This window comes from Mus musculus, chromosome 14 (genome assembly GCF_000001635.26).
Source record: "Mus musculus strain C57BL/6J chromosome 14, GRCm38.p6 C57BL/6J".
Classification (NCBI taxonomy): Eukaryota; Metazoa; Chordata; class Mammalia; order Rodentia; family Muridae; genus Mus; species Mus musculus.
Genome location: NC_000080.6, coordinates 81,518,987 through 81,538,598, shown reverse-complemented (window position 1 = coordinate 81,538,598; position 19,612 = coordinate 81,518,987).

Sequence of the window (19,612 nt, the reverse complement as noted above, 5' to 3'; positions counted from 1 at the left end):
TCCAGTTGATTAACTGATATTATTTAAAGAAATAATGTGCTTTAAAGGTAATTCCAAACAAGAATTTGAACATGAGTTTGCGTTAATATGTATGTGTGTGGTGTATATGTGAGTGCAAATTTGAGGTATGATTGCTGTCACTTGTAGGTGAGATCCTTAGGTAAAAATTCAGATAGCCTTCTCAATTCCTCCATGTTATTTTTGTATATAAACTCTCTCACTGAATAAGAAGCTCACTGGATATCTATAAACCAGGTAGTAATTGAGCTCCAGAGATCTGTCTTTCTATTAATTAATTAATTAACATCCTAACACTGCCCCTTCCAGGTCCCTCATCCTCGAAGCCATTCCCCCATCCCCTTTCCCCTTCTCCTCAGAGAGGGTGGAATTCCCCTGGGTATTCCCCCTACTCTGGCTCGTGATGTCTCTACCAGATTGGGCTCATCCTCTCCCACTGAAGGCAGACAATGCAGCCCTGATGGACAACAGACACCACAGTGAGATTAAAGCTTTAGGGAAAGACTCTGCTCAGGCTGTTGGGGGCCTACATGGAGATTGAGATGCATATCTACTGCATATTTGCTGGGGGCCACATTCCAACCCTTGCAGTTTTTTGTTTGTTTCTGTTTTGTTGTTGTTGTTGGTGGTGGTGGTGGTGGTGGTGGTGGTGGTGGTGATTCAGTCTCTGAGAGCCCACAAGGGCCCAGATTAGTTAACTCTTGTTTGTCTTCTTGTGGGGTTTCTATCCCCTTTAGAGTCTGGGATTCTTCCCCCAAGTTTTCCATAGGAACATCTGACCTCTATGCAATGTTTGGCTGTGGGTGTCTGTGTCTGACTCAGTCAGGTATTGGATAGAGCCTCTCAGAGTACAGTTACTCTAGGCTCCTGTCTGCAAGTAGAATAGAGTACCACTAATAATGCCATGCATTGGTGCTTGCCTATGGGATGAGTTTTAAGGTAGGCTAGATTTGACCATCTCTTCCTTCAGTCTCTGCTCCGTCTTTGTCATTGTGTTTCTTGCAGACAGGACAAATTTTGGATTGAGAGTTTTCTGGGTGAATTGTTGCCCTTATCCCTCCATTGAGAGTACTGCCTGGCTATAAGAGGGATCCTTTTCACGCCCTGTGTCCCCACTGTTAGGCATCTTGGCTAAGGCCACCCACATTGACTCCTGGGAGGCTTCCCCATCTCAGGTCTCTGGGACTTCCTAAATATTTCCCCCACCAGCCTACCCCCACCAGCTGTAGATTTTTATTCTTTCTCCTGATCCTCTCGGTCTCTTTCCTGTCTCTCACTATACCTCTCCCATTCCCCTCCCCACCTTCTCTCCCACCCTGTCTCCCTAGCTCTTTCTGTCTCCTGTGACTATTTTGCTTCCACTGCTAAGTGTGATTCAACATCCTCTCTTGGTGCTTCCTTCTTGTTTAATTTAATTGAGTGTGTGAACTATATCATGGGTATTCTGTTCTTTTGGGGTAATACCCACTTATTAGAGAGTACATACCATGCATGTCCTTTTGAGTCTAGGTTACCTCACTCAGGATGATATTTGCTAGTTCCATCAATTTGCCTGAAAAAGTCACACTGTCCTTGTTTTTAATAGCTACTTAGTATCCCATTGTGTGAATGAAACACATTTTCTGTATCCATTATTAAGTTGAGGGACATCTGGGTTGTTTCCAGTTTCTGGCTATTTATAAATAATGCTGCTATGAACATAGTGGAGCACATCTCCTTTTGATATGGGAGAACACCTTTTGTGTTTATGCCCAGGAGTGGTACAGAAATGTCTTATTCCATCTCTCATTAATGGGTCCCCAGATAATCATTCATCTCCATGCCAAGGTTTTTCATCCACTTTTTAGAACCAACATACAGTCATGCTTGATGAACAGAGTTATCCATGAGCAGCTATTACATAAGGGTATGTTTTCATCTTTTCACTAATATAAACAGATAAATTAATCTATTATTTAGCTGGTGTAGCAGACAGGTCTTAAATGGTTCCCATGAAGTTAATCTACTGATATATCCATGCCTGAACAACTCTTACAATTGCTAAGTGTGGTTGCAGATTTGTGACTTATTTCTCACTACTTCTGGTGATATGACACACGCTATAAGAAGTATTTTGATGCACTGTCTAGTTTTGTTCTCTTTGTTAGCTTTCAAGGAGAAAGTTATTATGACCACACCTGGAAGGAAATAAAAATCAATCAATAGCTTAGATGAGATTATAGACAGGCTATTCATTTTGAGTCCCTATAGGAAAATCCTACTTTGTCTGCCATCTTAATTGTAACTTCATGGTTATGAGATTTGATATGTTTAAACTCAATAGCCACAAAAAATGTATAATACTAAGTTGACCATGGGGAAACAAAAAATATTTTAATTTTCAAGATACTTTAGAAAATAAATGTAGGAAGTTTGAAATGGCTTTATTTGATTGCATTACAAGATGGCTTTGTAAGCTAGAAATTCTTCTTTTTATATAAAATTATTGATTTTTTTATTAGTTCTTTGAAAGTTCTGCATAACACGGTTTAATCATATTCTCTTCCCTTCTCCCAATTCTTCCCAGATTTGCACCAATCTATGATCACCCAACCTTGTTTTGTTTAAAAAAAAATCCTTCAAGACCAATTTATGCTATTCTTGGATATGTGACCTTCCACCAAAGTATAACCAATTTAGCAGAATTTTCTCCTAGTGAAAATTCATTCTCTCTCTTCTCTCTCTCTCTCTCTCTCTCTCTCTCTCTCTCTCTTGCACAATAGCTAAGGATTCTCAATAAACTAGGCTTTGCATCATGTGCCCCAATCCATTATCCATGCCTGGATTTTATGTATCCAAGGATTGCAGACTTTTTGTGCACTTTGTATTAACTCTTCTAATGTCTATATGTCCTCCTGTGTCAAGAAGACAATGCTTCTACAACCCTGACTCTTACGCATTTTTAAGTCATTCTTAGTAGATATTTTCTTCATTTACATTTCAAATGCTATCTCCAAATCTGCCCCCTATACCCTCCCCTTGCCATGCTCCCCAACCTACCCAGTCCCACTTCCTGGCCCTGGCATTCCCTTGTACTGGGGCATATGATCTTCTCAATACCAAGGGCCTCTCCTCCCATTGATGGCCGACTAGGTGATACTCTGCTACATATGCAACTAGAGACACAGCTCTGGGGGGGTACAGGTTAGTTCGTATTGTTGTTCTTCCTATAGGGCTACAGACCCCTTTAGCTCCTTGGGTACTCTCTCTAGCTTTTTCATTAGGGGCCCTCTGTTCCATCCAATAGATGACTGTGAGCATCCACTTCTGTACTTGCCAGGCATTGGCATAGACTCACAAAAAAGAGCTATGTCAGGGTCCTTTCAGCAAAATCATGCTGGCACATGCCATAGCATCTGCGTTTGGTGGCTGATTATGGGATGGATCCCCGGTGGGGCAGTCTTTGGATGGTCCATTCTTTTGTCTCAACTCTAACCTTTGTCTCTGTAACTCCTTCCATGGGTATTTCGTTCTTCATTCTCAGAAGGAGCGAAGTATCCACACTTTGGTCTTCCTTCTTCTTGAGTTTCATGTGTTTTGAAAATTGTATCTTGGATAGTCTAAGTTTCTGGGCTAATCCCAGCACTTGGGAGGCAGAGGCAGGTGGATTTCTGAGTTCAAGGCCAGCCTGGTCTACAGAGTGAGTTCCAGGATAGCCAGGACTACACAGAGAAACCCTGTCTTGAAAACCAAAATAAATAAATAAATAGATAGATAGATAGATAGATAGATAGATAGATAGATAGATAGATATCTGATAGAATTCTCTTACACTTGTTAAGCTATCATTTCCTAGTGGTCATTGAGCTTTAGGATGTGGCCTCTGTTATGCATGTTCCCCTTCATTCAGATCATTCTGCATCATCTTTTTTCATGTTGGCAAGTTGAATATCTCTTTGTTAGTCACCATCAACTGCCATTTGTTCTCTGAATTTGTTTCTTTCGGTTGAAGAAAAATTAATCACTGACTGCAATGATAATTCAGTAGGAATCAATTTAATAAATTGGACATTTAGTAGAATAATAGTAGTGTATGACCTGTGTAGTCTGATTCTGAACTTAATTATGAGGACAGGTATGGGTTCCATATTATGGAGTTGGCATAAATTCAATCATAAAGTGGTTGGTTACTACCATGATGGTCATGTCACTATTATGCAATCGACACTTGCCAGCTCAGTCACTACTGAAGCTTTCAGGTTTCATGGCTGGGTGTGTATGATTGCTTTTCTCCTCTAGCATAGCAACTTTTAGCTCTGTGAAAGCTAGCCAGTCGTGATGAAAGATTCAGGTCAGTACCATCATAGTTTCTTCATGTTCTATGACTGAAGTGCATGGATTCTTCAGCAACAGTTATGATCAGGAACTGGAAGATAATCAAGACAATGACAACAGGCTGTAATGTTTGGGAGATTTGTGGGATTTTACTGGTCACCAACTCTAAAAGAAGTAACCTATTCCTGGAATTGAAGTTTTTATTAGTCTCTTGAGACTAGTAGTGGTGTTGTTGGCATATTTTAGGTTAAGGTCCATTATAACTTCTTATGTATATGTTTAAGAAAATGTATACAGATAATATATAGATGTTAAGATACTTGTGAAGAAATATATGGCAGTTTCTACTGTAATAGTGTTTTATTTGTCTTTCTTGAATGAACTTTAGTGACATATAGTCTTCGATATACAATCTCCTCTATATTATCATTCCTATTCCAGTGTAATTTTCTGCATTCCATTCTCCACATTTATGCTTTTATAGCATTGTATTTTAATTTTTTTGCTGGGCAGTGATGACACACACCTTTCTTCTAAGCATTTGGGAGGCAGAGTTAAAATCTCTGAGTTCAAGTCTAGATGGGTCTACAGAATGAATTCCAGGACAGCCACATCTACACAGAGAAACCTGGTTTGAAAGAACAATTAAAGGTTTATTTTTTCACTTTTATTTATTTATGGGTGCTGTATTTTTATGTGTATCTGTTATCACATGCATATGGAAGTACATTCATATTGATTTTGTACATATTTGTGCCATATGTCAATACATGTTTAAAAGAATGTGAATTTATATCACTCTCTTTTTTTCTAGAAATAATCTCAAATGTAGTAATAAGACTTCTTCATTCTGCCTCAAAATGTAACTAAACCTCCATGAGTATCTCTCGAAATTGTTTCCCTATTTTATATTTTGTTAAAAGCCATTTCATGCTCAGAAGCTATGCCAATCAAATCAAATTTATGGTCAGTGTGTTCTGATAATCCTTTGGATAAAGATGAATCTCTTGTCCCCTTAAGATCTGACAAATCTTGCTTCAGTAAACCACTTCTTATTTCTGAACAACTGCTGAGCACTGTTCCCCCTTTACACCATTAAACATCCAACTAACACAGCCTTTTCTGGTGAACACTCTGCACAAGTGTTGCTTAGATGCTATCAGCAAGACAAAACTCAGTTTTCGTCTCAAAAAATCCAAACAAAAATTAAACAAAAAAAAACAAAATCTATATAGAATTTTTCTATCAAATTTCATACAGATAATTTATGTTTGCTTGTTTTCTTTCTGTATTATTCCTGTGTGTGTGTGTGTTTTTAAATAATATGGGCTCCATGACCTTGGCATCTAAATGTGTCGCTGTTCTGTGTGCAGCTCTACCTTGGTGCCTCAGTAACTCTCCATCTAACAATTTCTTACCCATCCCCCTACTTCTTTCCATTTCTCTCAATTGTCTGCAGTCTTTCTGGTTTTGATATCTCACTCTTCTTTCAAACTATTTGTGTATGACTAATTTAGGTATACTGAGAAAAACCTTATCTTAAAGTGGGCAGACTAGAGCCATTACTTACAGCTGAAATTCCATTCATATTTGCTGAATAATATCTCAGGGAGTGAACTGCAAGTTTATGTAAGATCAAATTGAGAGGGATCTGAGAAGTTTTATACAAGCTTACAATTCATGGAAGCCATCTTATAATTCTGCCTCCTACAAATACTAGCACTCGTTTTCTGATTCTGAAAAGGTTAGTCTGTTTCTTCTGTCACATACATGCTTTTACTATGTATCTACTAAATCTCAGGTTTCTTTTAGATATGTTTGAGGAGGTAAATACATTAATAACCAGAATTTGAGTTAAAAGGAGGAAATACATAAGCTTTAATGTGTGTGTTGGTAATAAATAATTAAGAAAAAGACACACAGAATTTTTCTAAGATGTTTAAATGTTCATAAAAAACACAATGTCCACTACCCAAAACCAATTTGTCTTTAAATGCTACTGAGGAGTAGTGTCAGGCCTATTAAGTTTACATTTTTCAAAATTATTCTCATAACAGACAAACGATGGACAGAGATAAATTTCAATCAATTTCCTTTCTTTCTCCTTTACTTACAACATTTCTCAGGGATCCCACTTCTACTTTTTAACTCTGTTTATTGAAGACTATTGTGTTAGATGTCAAATTCAAAAGTAATGACATTGTATCTCAGAACATCTGGTACCCAGCTCTTCTGTTAAGAATATATAAATAGGAGAATAATATGAAATTTCAGAGATATCCCTCAGGTACTCTCTAGTCTTGTAGTACCTTCTGTGCAAGAAGACTATGCCTCTACTGAAACTTGTTAGAAAACTGACTTCCCTAGTCTCTATGTCATTGTAATGCCAGGATCATTTGAATGTTTCTTTAAAATGTTACAACTGGCAAAAGACCAATTATAACATTTTGGTTTCCAATTTGTATTTTTGCTTACATGTCTGTGCATGCACATGCATGTACATGTGCATGTGTGTTGTCTTTGTTTGTTTTGGGGAACATTCATACATACGTGTCCAGTTCATATGCTTTGTCTTTCTACTTTTAGACTCTTATTTGTTAGTTTTTCTGGTTGCTTTTTAAAGCTAAGAGAAAGAAAAAGCATGGAGCTGAGTGGGTGGCTGTGGAGTGGGAAAGAACTGGGAGGAGTCAGAAAAGGAGAAGCCATGATATAGAAAAAAAATCCAGTTAAAAGAATAAAAGAAAATACAGAATGAACTTAACATGTAACAAGCAATGCACTACACCTCACCTGCTTCAGCTGTTATGACTTTAATATTGCCATTCTTTTCATCTGGAATTGCCTAAATAAATAAATAAATAAATAAATAAATAAATAAACATTGAAGTTTCTTTCAATTCCTTTAAGCTCATTGAAATACTCCAGTTAAAGTTTAATCTTGAACCATTCACTATAAAACTGATGTGGTTTTGTTTTTTAATTTGGTTTCCATTGTTGCTTAGCCAATGCATGATTTGATATTTTTGAGTACTTATTTTAAACTTTCTGTTCTGACAAGTTCCTGTACAGCCCAGGAAGGCCTAAAACATCAGTGTGTATACAACCTGACCTTGAATATTTTATTCTTCAGTTTCTGCTCCAGAATGTTGGGATCATAGACAACTACTACCATACCTAGCTCATTTTGGTGCTGTAGCTGAAAAGCAGGGTTTCATATGTGCTAAGCAAGCATTCTATCATTACAGCTATATTCTCAGCCATACGTTCTTCTCTCTTACATACTGGTTTGCTCTTTATGCCTTTACAAAGTGTTCCATATTTTTTTCTATTTCTAATTCTAATTAATAACATTATTTCTCCATTTCTCTCCTCTCCCATCCTCTCCAATTTCTGTTCCCATTGCTGGCTCTCTTGCAAGTTCATGGGCTCTTTTCCTTAACTATTATAATTGCATACATGTAGTGTATGAATAAATCTGCTGATTCTATCTAGTGTTGTCTAAGAGTACATCTTTAAGCTGACCTAATAGATAACCACATAGGAGACACATTCTTGGAGAAGACTAAATCTCCCCCTTTCAGTAGTTATCAGTTTCCTGTACCTCTTTATCAAAGGGACCTGTGAGATTTTTGACATCCGCATTGGCATGCTAACTAGTATTGTCATTGTTCAGGTAATATTCAGGCAGCAATATTGTTGATATTTAAAGGTATAGTTTCCATGTGACATCCAGAAGACACCATCTAGTAAATGCACTGGCCCTGTAATTATTAAAAATATTTTATAGTATTTCTTTTTATTAACAATACTCTTGCCAGTTCAAGGGAGCACCCCATTTTCTTGGATGAGTTCATTTTTGACCGGGTTTATATATGAACTACAATGATTCTCAAAGAAGGCATTTGATTTTCATGAGCTCTAGGAAGAACACAGACTTTAAAATCAACCCAGGTCAAAGTTAAACTCCATTCCTATATTAGTAAATGTCCTGATCCGTATCTTATAACTGAGGGCTGTCATTATTAACCGAATGATTGCATTCTGCCCAGCACTTCATTTTGCAGGCTTGCAGTTTTCAACAAAGCAAGACATGGGCAAGTATATCTTCTTGTATTATGTTTGTTATTTTACTTAGAAAAACAATGGTTGTAACTAACAACATGGCCTAACAATTGACATTAATATAAGTGGTTAAGTAGGTAGTCATTATGTAGATTATAGGTTACAGAATGTTTACAAAGGACAAAGAGAACTCTGTGTCACAAAGGGAAAATGGCACAGCCAGAAACAAGTAAACAAGCATCCCAGCACAACTGAAAGAGTGCTTAGAGTCACTAGACAGAAAAAAGCATGCATTCCTTGTAGCGTGGAAATCAGCTACATGTAAGCTTCCAAAGTCTTTATAAAGTCTTTATTTTTATAAAGATGGTTTAATTTACTTCAAGATATTTACATCATTTTCTCTAATTTGATTTATTCTCCTAAAAAAAAATCTAGATACAAAACAATAAAGGAAGACAAAGAAATCAGAAATTCTTTTCCATGCCAAAGCGACAGGTGGACATTTTGCAAGTACCTGGGGGATCTATTAAGAACAGAGAGTATGCCAGATGTAAGATGTCAACTGCTGTGAGGATGGAAAACTGAGAGTGTGGAAAATCTTTAGTGAAGATATGAGGTTAAAAATGGTGACATGCTCATATGCATGAACACAGACACATATATGTACAAACATACATACATATTCATGCCATCATCATATGAAGACAAAATCACTTCACTCACACATATGTGTGTCACACATTCAATACAAAGAGAATTTTCACACACTACATACCACATACCATTTACTGCTCTGTTCCAAAGTGGTCACAGTACAGAAGTCCAAACATTTCATCTTTACCAGCTGAAGATGAAAAGAGAATTAATTTGTAAAATCAAACCAATCATTTAATTTAAAAGTGCATTATTTCTCTTTCTTAGGTCCTGAGCATTATTTCCTTATCTGCATATTAAAGAGTTAAAAATGAGACTTGAAGTTCTTCTCATACAGATCTTTCACTTCCTTAATTAGAGTCACACCAAGATGTTTTATATTATTTGTGACTATTGAGAAGGATGTTGTTTCCCTAATTTTTTTCTCAGCCTGTTTGTCCTTTGTGTAGAGAAAGGCCATTGACTTGTTTGAGTTAATTTTATATCCAGCTACTTCACCGAAGCTGTTTATCAGGTTTAGGAGTTCTCTGGTGGAATTTTTAGGGTCACTTATATATACTATCATATCATCTGCAAAAAGTGATATTTTGACTTCATCTTTTCCAATTTGTATCCCCTTGATCTCCTTTTGTTGTCGAATTGCTCTGGCTAGGACTTCAAGTACTACGTTGAAGAGGTAGGGCGAAAATGGGCAGCCTTGTCTAGTACCTGATTTTAGTGGGATTGCTTTCAGCTTCTCACCATTTACTTTGATGTTGGCTACTGGTTTGCTGTAGATTGCTTTTATCATGTTTAGGTATGGGCCTTGAATTCCTGATCTTTCCAAGACTTTTATCATGAATGGGTGTTGAATCTTGTCGAGTGCTTTCTCCGCATCTAAGGAGATGATCATGTGGTTTTTGTCTTTGAGTTTGTTTATATAATGGATTACGTTGATGGATTTCCATATATTAAACCATCCCTGCATCTCTGGAATAAAACCTCCTTTGTCAGTATGGATGATTGCTTTAATGTGTTCTTGGATTTGGTTAGCAAGAATTTTATTGAGTATTTTTGCACCTATATTCATAAGGGAAATTGGTCTGAAGTTCTCTATCTTTGTTGGATCTTTCTGTGGTTTAGGTATCAGAGTAATTGTGGCTTCATAGAATGAGTTGGGTAGAGTACCTTCTACTTCTATTTTGTGGAATAGTTTGTGCAGAACTGGAATTAGATCTTCTTTGAAGGTCTGATAGAACTCTGCATTAAACCCATCTGATACTGGGCTTTTTTTTTTTGGCTGGGAGACTATTAATGCAAGTCTCTGAAGAAAGAAATTAAAGAAGATCTCAGAAGATGGAAAGATCTCCCATGCTCATGGATTGGCAGGATCAACATTGTAAAAATGGCTATCTTGCCAAAAGCAATCTACAGATTCAATGCAATCCCCATCAAAATTCTAAATCAATTCTTCAACGAATTAGAAAGAACAATCTCCAAATTCATCTGGAATAACAAAAAACCTAGGATAGCAAAAACTCTTCTCAAGGATAAAAGAACCTCTGGTGGAATCACCATACCTGACCTAAAGCTTTACTAAAGAGCAATTGTGATAAAAACTGCATGGTACTGGTATAATGACAGACAAGTAGACCAATGGAATAGAATTGAAGACCCAGAAATGAACCCACACACCTATGGTCACTTGATCTTCGACAGGGGAGCTAAAACCATCCAGTGGAAGAAAGACAGCATTTTCAACAAATGGTGCTGGCACAACTGGTTGTTAACATGCAGAAGAATGCTAATAGATCCATTCCTATCTCCTTGTACTAAGGTGAAATCTAAGTGGATCAAGGAACTTCACATAAACGGGACACTGAAACTTATAGAGGAGAAAGTGGGGAAAAGCCTCGAATATATGGGCACAGGGGAAAAATTCCTGAATAGAACAGCAATGGCTTGTGCTGTAAGATCGATAATTGACAAATGGGACCTCATGAAACTGCAAAGCTTCTGCAAGGCAAAAGACACCGTCAATAAGACAAAAAGGAGCCGGGTGTGGTGGCGCATGCCTTTAATCCCAGCAATCAGGAGGCAGAGGCAGGCAGATTTCTGAGTTCAAGGCCAGCCTGGTCTACAAAGTGAGTTCCAGGACAGCCAGGGCTATAAAGAGAAACCCTGTCTTGAAAAATCAAAAAAAAAAAAAAAAAAAAAAAAAAAAAAAAAAAAAAAAAGACAAAAAGGCCACCAACAGATAGGGAAAGGATCTTTAGCTATCCTAAATCAGATAGGGGACAAATATTCAATATATATAAAGAACTCAAGAAGGTGGACTCCAGAAAATCAAATAACCCCATTAAAACATGGGGCTCAGAGCTAAATAAAGAATTCTCACCTGAGGAATACCAAATGGCTGAGAAGCACCTGAAAAAATGCTCAGCATCCTTAATCATCAGAGAAATGCAAAACAAAACAACCCTGAGATTCCATCTCACAACAGTCAGAATGGCTAAGATCAAAAATTCAGGTGACAGCAGATGCTGGCGAGGATGTGGAGAAAGAGGAACACTCCTCCATTGTTGGTGGGATTGCAAGCTTGTACAACCATTCTGGAAATCAGTCTGGCAGTTGCTCAGAAAACTGTACATACTACTACTGGAGGATCCCTCAATATCACTCCTGGGCATATATCCAGAAAATGTCCCAACAGGTAAGAAGAACACATGCTTCACTATGTTCATAGCAGCCTTATTTATAATAGCCAGAAGCTGGAAAGAACCCAGATGCCCCTCAACAGAGGAATGGATACAAAAAATGTGGTACATTTACACAATGAAGTACTACTCAGCTATTAAAAAGAATGAATTTATGAAATTCCTAGGCAAATGGATGGACCTAGAGGGCATCATCCTGAGTGAGGTAACACAATCACAAAGAACTCAAATGATATGTACTCACTGATAAGTGGATATTAGCCCAGAAACCTAATATACCCGAGATATAAGATACAATTTGCAAAACACATGAAACTGAAGAAGAACGAAGACCAAAGTGTGGACACTTTTCCCCTTCTTAGAATTGGAAACAATCACCCATGGAAGGAGTTACAGAGACAAAGTTTGGAGCTGAGACAAAAGGATGGACCATCTAGAGACTGCCATATCCAGAGATCCATCCCATAATTAGCCTCCAAGCGATGACACCATTACATACACTAGCAAGATTTTGCTGAAAGGACCCTCATATAGCTGTCTCTTGTGAGATTAGGCCCGGGCCTAGCAAACACATAAGTAGATGCTCACAGTCAGCTATTGAATGGAGCACAGGGCCCCCAATGGAGGAGCTAGAGAAAGTATCCAAGGAGCTAAAGAGATCTGCAATCCTGTAGGTGCAACAACATTATGAACTAACCAGTATCCCGGAGCTCTTGACTCTAGCTGCATATGTATCAAAAGATGGCCTAGTCGGCCATCACTGGAAAGAGAGGCCCATTGGACATGCAAACTTTATATGCCCCAGTACAGGGGAATGCCAGGGCCAAAAATGGGAATGGGTTGGTAGGGAAGTGGGGGGGGGGAGGGTATGGGGGTCTTTTGGGATAGCATTCTAAATGTAATTGAGGAAAATAAGTAATAATAAAAAATATTTTTAAAAAAAGAGTTAAATACAGTTAATAGCTTACATTTTCCTTATGGTTTTAAAGCTGCTTCTTTAGGCTCAGCATCCAGATCAATAGAAAGAAGGCCCTTTAAAATATACTATAGAGGCAGATAGCCAGTCAGAAAAAACGAAATCTTATTAAACAGATTAATAGCATATAGCATGGTTTTATGGCTGAGGGATTTTAAAATCTGATAGGTCAGAAAGGAGTTTAAGCTATAACACTGATGTAAAAAGCTATTTTGTAATATACCTTAAAGGACAAAATAGTTATTAGAACTCTGAAAACATTATTTAGGCAATAAAAGAAGTTACAACCCAAAATTTCTTAGGTGCCAGCCAAAAGGGAAATATTTAGTCTGTTCAAAGGCGGTGTCTTACTTATCAGAGCAGTGGCATACAATGAGGTACTGACCTAGACATCTGTATTAACTGACTGAAATTAGGAACCTAATGCCAACGGCCATATTCTACTGTCGCATAATTTGCCAAACTAAACGACGTATAACTCATTTTTCACACATGGAGAGTTCCTTCAGAGCATCTGCATCAGGTGTTTATGTAGGAAACCTCTGTATATATCTTTGTGACTTGTTTCTGGGGTAATTCTTAAGACTAAATATGTCTGATTACATAAAACATAAACAATGCGATCAGATGCCAGCAGTCAGACTATGATATTAATCCCTTTCTGTAGAGTACAGCCCTGCTCTGCTCTTTATTTTTCTTCCAATTTAACATATATCTGTTACTGAACTGTCTGGAAGACACTTAAAATAAATGATGTAGCCAGGTACTCAATAAGTAAGAGAAGTCTTATTAAAAATCCTTCACTCATTTTCTACCAGGTCTTTCAATCTTTGTCTGACTGGTAATTGATCTGATAAATTGTCAATAGCCTCTCAGACACACAGATTCAAGTAAATGAACTGAAAGTTGGTACTGCCTCATGAAACCAATAAACTCCTGCTAGGAGTCTTCCTATGAGGATGTAGGAGCAAATGGATGCAATGAGGACTATAAAGGTCAGGCAATAAAGGAATGCAGATCATTATTTGTCTGTTAGCTCCCAAGGCCTCACATGTGAAAAATTGCTCACCTTGTCAAATGGAGTTTTGTTTTAGTATACATAGGGAAAAATACCAGTCCTTGCTTCCAGTCTCTGTTCCTAGGACCTAGACAAGTGAAATAGAAATGCCCCATCCTAGATAGACACTAAATTTGGATTTGCTATTACATTTTACTTGGGTATTGTACTTTTCCTTCATAAGCATCATAAACAGAAGGCTTAATGGCAGTGTCCATGTAGAATATTGGTTGGACAATTTTCTGACAATCGGTACTCTGAGAAAAATAATTACTTTTATTACTGAGAAAAATCTTACTTGTGCTGAATTTTAAAGATTTATTTTATTTTAAATTCTAAATCTGTTCAGAAACAATTTCTTTCTTGGGAATCAGGTTTCAAATCTAAGTAGAAAATGGTTGTTTATCTCATGAGTCTTCCCCCTATCATATTGGTGGGGAAATCTTGCTTTGTATGTATGTATGTATGTATGTATGTATGTATGCATGCATGTATGTACTCTAGCATGCAGGATTTAGCACTGGCAAAGATGACCAAAGCGTTTCTTCTCAAACCTACCCAACACGGTGAACATTTCCAGGTCAGTTCGACACTTTTCATTATTGACAGTTGCCAGCATATATGCTTTCTTCTGTGATAAGATCTGATTATTTAGTTATGGTAAGGGAATCAAGATTGATGACAATGGTCTGTGTTGTTTTGAGTACCTTGAACAATCACTTGCGGGGAGCCCTTTCTCATGCCAGACTCTGCAATATTCATTTAATAATAACCATTATTTTCTTGGTGTAGCGTTGTGCAGCCATGCATAATACTGCTATTTAAACTCCATTTGTTAAAATTATATATTGAGAGTAGCTTGTAGATTAGCTTTTATCTTTGTTTTTATTAAACTGTTTCCACTCTCTCTCTTCTCTCAAATGTCCTCACATGCATCTCCACTAACTTAAACCTTTAATCTTCTGTGTTATCTCCTCTTTCATTTCAAACATACTTTATAAACCCCTAACATATTTTATTGAGTTTGAGATACTAGGGATTCATATGCTTTTTTTTAAAAAAAACTCTTCCTTTTCATTAAGATCTTACTTCCTTTCCCCTCACAGGTTGTGTCTCTGTGCCTAGTATCTGACCACTTTTCTTTTACTTCACCTATAATTTACTATCATATGACCTATAGTGCATTCTCTAAAACAACTATCTATAATTCTTTGCTTATATTTTGTGTTCCAAAATAATTAGAAAGAATGAAATTAACGTCAGCTTATGGGACATAATGCCCATGAGGTATTTGTGTTTTTAAGTTTATCTTACTTCCCTCAATGTAATTTTTCTCAGTTCTCTTCACTTAGAGTTGAATGACATTCCATTTTGTGTATGTATCACATCTTGTTTATCTACTCATCTACTACAGACCATCAATGTTGATTCCATTTCCTTACTAGGGAGGAGATATAGAATACTGGTGAGCATGACTGTCCAAGCCTCACTATAGTAGAGCATAAACTTTGGAGACATGGCATTCCTGGGTCACAGCCTATTTTGTTCTAGGTCTAGTATTTGAAAAACCTCAAATTTGATTTTGAAAGCCACTTCAAGGTTCCTTCTCTTAGGGCTCTACTTCACTACATCTGCTCTAGCATTTATTGTCACTTTTATCCCTGATGACTGGTATTCTGACTATGGTGAGATGAAAACTTAAAGTCATTTTAATGTTTTTCTTCCTTCATTCTCAAAAATATCAAAAACTTTTAAATATGTTGGCTAGCCTCCTTATTTTCTTCTTTTGAGAGTTTCCTGTACAGTTTCAGGGCCTATTTCTTTTATATTTCTGTTGTTTCAGAGTTTCATATGTGTATAATGAATAGTTTTTATTCTGTCCATAATATCACTTCCTCTCTTCCAGTAATCCATTGATGCTCTTACAACTATTTGCTCCCAGTTTAACTTGACCTGATTTTTTTAAACCCCTTGAGTCCAGTTAGAGCTGCCAGTATGTGTACAGAATGAGGGACATCTAATGGATCATGATTAGCTTATCAGTAGCTGAATTCTTGAAGAAAATTGGCTATACTACCTGATAAAAGTCATCAGTGTGGTATGTGTGTGATGTGTGTGTGTCTATTGTGTATGTGTGTGTGTGTGTGTATTGTGTATGTGTGTGTATTGTACATTTTAATATATAAAATATATTATAAGGGGCTCTGGTTCTCATAATATTTCAACTTCCTATTCTAATATATGCCTGGACATGAGGAGGAGGGGTGCAGCATTAAGATACAAGCATTTTATGGCTTTTTTTCTCTGAACATTGGCCAGTTATGGGACTCATAATCTATTAATTTGTTAATAATGTTCTACTGCAAAATGAATCTTGTCTGATGAGGGTTGAAAGACTCATTGATCTGGTGTTATAATAATGTCTTTGTGAATCAATTACATATTGGGTCCATTTCACAGAATAATAGCCATGGCTTCTTGGTCCTTGTTATGGTGTTAGGCATAAGGTCAGGATTGTAGAACAAGCCTTAAATACAATAAGAATATGTTGATTACTAACATAATGCTTGTGCCAATACAGTCCCACTGAGACTATCTTGTCAGCCTGGTTGTTTATATAGCACCCACTGTTCATTGCTAAGTCAGACTGATGATGATGCTTCTACCCAGTTAGTTTACATAGTTGATTCTAATAGTATTGAAAGCTATCTTAGCTATGGGCTTTTTGTTTGATATTGTATTGTGTCTAGAAGAGGCATTTGTCCAAAGTTTTATATATATATATATATATATATATATATATATATATATGTGTGTGTGTGTGTGTGTGTGTGTGTGTGTGTGTATGTGTGTATGGATATATATATGTATATGTGTGTGTGTGTCTGTGTGTGTGTTAGTTATAGACATATATGTGTGTATGTGTGCATTAGTTACAGACAAATATATATACATATATATATATATATACATATATGTATATATATGTGTGTGTGTGTGTGCATGTGTGTGAGTGTGTGTGTGTGTGTGTGTGTACCTACTTTAGGAAGGTCACACTGTAGATTTCTATCATCTATCCTCATAGTAACTCTTCTACCCTGTTCTCCTTTCTCTACCAAACTTAATCCTTTTTTCCCCATCATTCCTCATTCTTACTTCTTAGCACCTATATTCTATTTCTACTCCTTTAAAAGACAAATCTCAGGTCCTACTTTCCCAACATATCACAATTGTAACTGAGTCATTTATTTTTTATTCTTCAATTTTTGAAAGATTGATGTAATTTAGATATTAAGCATTAATAGGATGGTTATTAAATAATCTGTTGCATTTAGTGTACTGTCTCTTCATTTTATTGATAACTTTCTTTGCTATATGGAAGAATTTTAGTTTTATACTCCATTAGCCAATTGTTGATTTTATTTTTCTGTAAAACTATTCAAAGTGTCTTTACATGTGCCTGTAAGCTTAAGTGTATTCTTTAATTTTCTTTCTAGTATTTGTGGTGACAGTTTTAATTTTGGGGTCTTTTATTTACTTGGATTGGATTTAGTGAAATTCATTGTGATTGCAATGAATCTTTAAATTGTTATTGGTGGGATGGTCATTTTCACAAGATAACTTCTTTTGATGCCTGGATGTGGGAGATGTATAGCCATCTGAGCCAGGTGGACACCTGTCCTCTGGTCGGGACGGTGGCTGTCTGTCTGAGGCCCGAAAAGGGTGCTGCCTCATCGGCTCTGTGGCTCTGCCTGTCCCAGAAGCTGTCCAGTTCTGTGGTGCACCCTCTCACCTGTTCAGACTAATTTCCTAAGTTCGGCGGAGTCCTGGAACCAAGGTGGCGTCACCTGCTCCTAAGGCTGACTCTTCCAGAGTTTTCCCTGTTCATTGTGGTTTTTTTTTGTTTTGTTTTGTTTTTTGTTTTGTTTTGTTTTGTTTTGTTTTTGTTTTTTGCATATAATAGAGTTTGTTCAGGACATGGGAAAGGGAATTAAGAGGGTAGTAAATGAGCCGGCCACCATCCCGACCAGAGAACAGGTGTCCGCCTGGCACTGAAGGCCTCAGCCTTAGGAGCAGGTGACGCCACCTTGGTTCCAGGACTCCGCCGAACTTAGGAAATTAGTCTGAACAGGTGAGAGGGTGCACCACAGAACCGGACAGCTTCTGGGACAGGCAGAGCCACAGAGCCGATGAGGCAGCACCCTTTTCGGGCCTCAGACAGACAGCCACCGTCCCGACCAGAGGACAGGTGTCCACCTGGCTCAGAAGGCCTCAGCCTCAGGAGCAGCAGGCGCCATCTTGGTTCCGGGACTCCACTAAACTTAGGAGCTTAGTCTACATAGGTGAGAGTGTGCACCACAGAAGCTGACAGCTTCTGGGACCTGCCAAAGCAACACAGCTTCTGGGAAAGGTCCTGTTTTGGGCCTTCTTCTTCAGCCAATTGGAGGTCCAAACACAAGATATCTTCGCACCTTCCCTGTAAGAGGAGAGCTTGCCAGCAGAGAGTGCTCTGAGTACTGAAACTCAGAGGAGAGAGTCTGTCTCCCAGGTCTGCTGATAGACGGTAACAGAATCACCAGAAGAACAATCTCTAAACTGAGTCAACAATAACAACTACCTCAGAGATTACCAGATGGCGAAAGGTAAATGTAGGAATCTTACTAACAGGAACCAAGACCACTCACCATCATCAGAACCCAGCACTCCCACTTCGCCCAGTCCAGGGCACCCCAAAACACTGGAAAACCTAGACCCAGATTTAAAAGCATATCTCATGATGATGGTAGAGGACATCAAGAAGGACTTTAATAACTCACTTAAAGAAATACAGGAGAACACTGCTAAAGAGTTACAAGTCCTTAAAGAAAAACAGGAAAACACAATCAAACAAGTACAAGTCCTTACAGAAAAAGAGGAAAACACATCCAAACAGGTGATGGAAATGAACAAAACCATACTAGACTTAAAAAGAGAAGTAGACACAACAAAGAAAACCCAAAGTGAGGCAACACTGGAGATAGAAACCCTAGGAAAGGAATCTGAAAAAATAGATTCAAGCATCAGCAACAGAATACAAGAGATGGAAGAGAAAATCTCAGGTGCAGAAGATTCCATAGAGAACATCGGCACAACAATCAAAGAAAATGGAAAATGCAAAAAGATCCTAACTCAAAATATTCAGGAAATCCAGGACACAATGAGAAGACCAAACCTACGGATAATAGGGGTGGATGAGAATGAAGATTTTCAACACAAAGGACCAGCAAATATCTTCAACAAAATTATAGAAGAAAACTTCCCAAATCTAAAGAAAGAGATGCTCATGAACATACAAGAAGCATACAGAACTCCAAATAGACTGGACCAGAAAAGAAATTCCTTCCGACACATAATAATCAGAACAACAAATGCACTAAATAAAGATAGAATACTAAAAGCAGTAAGGTAAAAAGGTCAAGTAATTTATAAAGGCAAGCCAATCAGAATTACACCAGTTTTTTCACCAGAGACTATGAAAGTCAGAAGAGCCTGGACAGATGTTATACAGACACTAAGAGAACACAAATTCCAGCCAAGGCTACTATACCCAGCCAAACTCTCAATTACCATAGATGGAGAAACCAAAGTATTCCATGACAAAACCAAATTCACACATTATCTCTCCACGAATCCAGCCCTTCAAAGGATAATAACAGAAAAAAACCAATACAAGGACGGGAACCTCGCCCTAGAAAAAACAAGAAGGTAATCCCTCAAAAAACCTAAAAGAAGACAGCCACAAAAACAGAATGCCAACTTTAACAACAAAAATAAGAGGAACCAACAATTACTTTT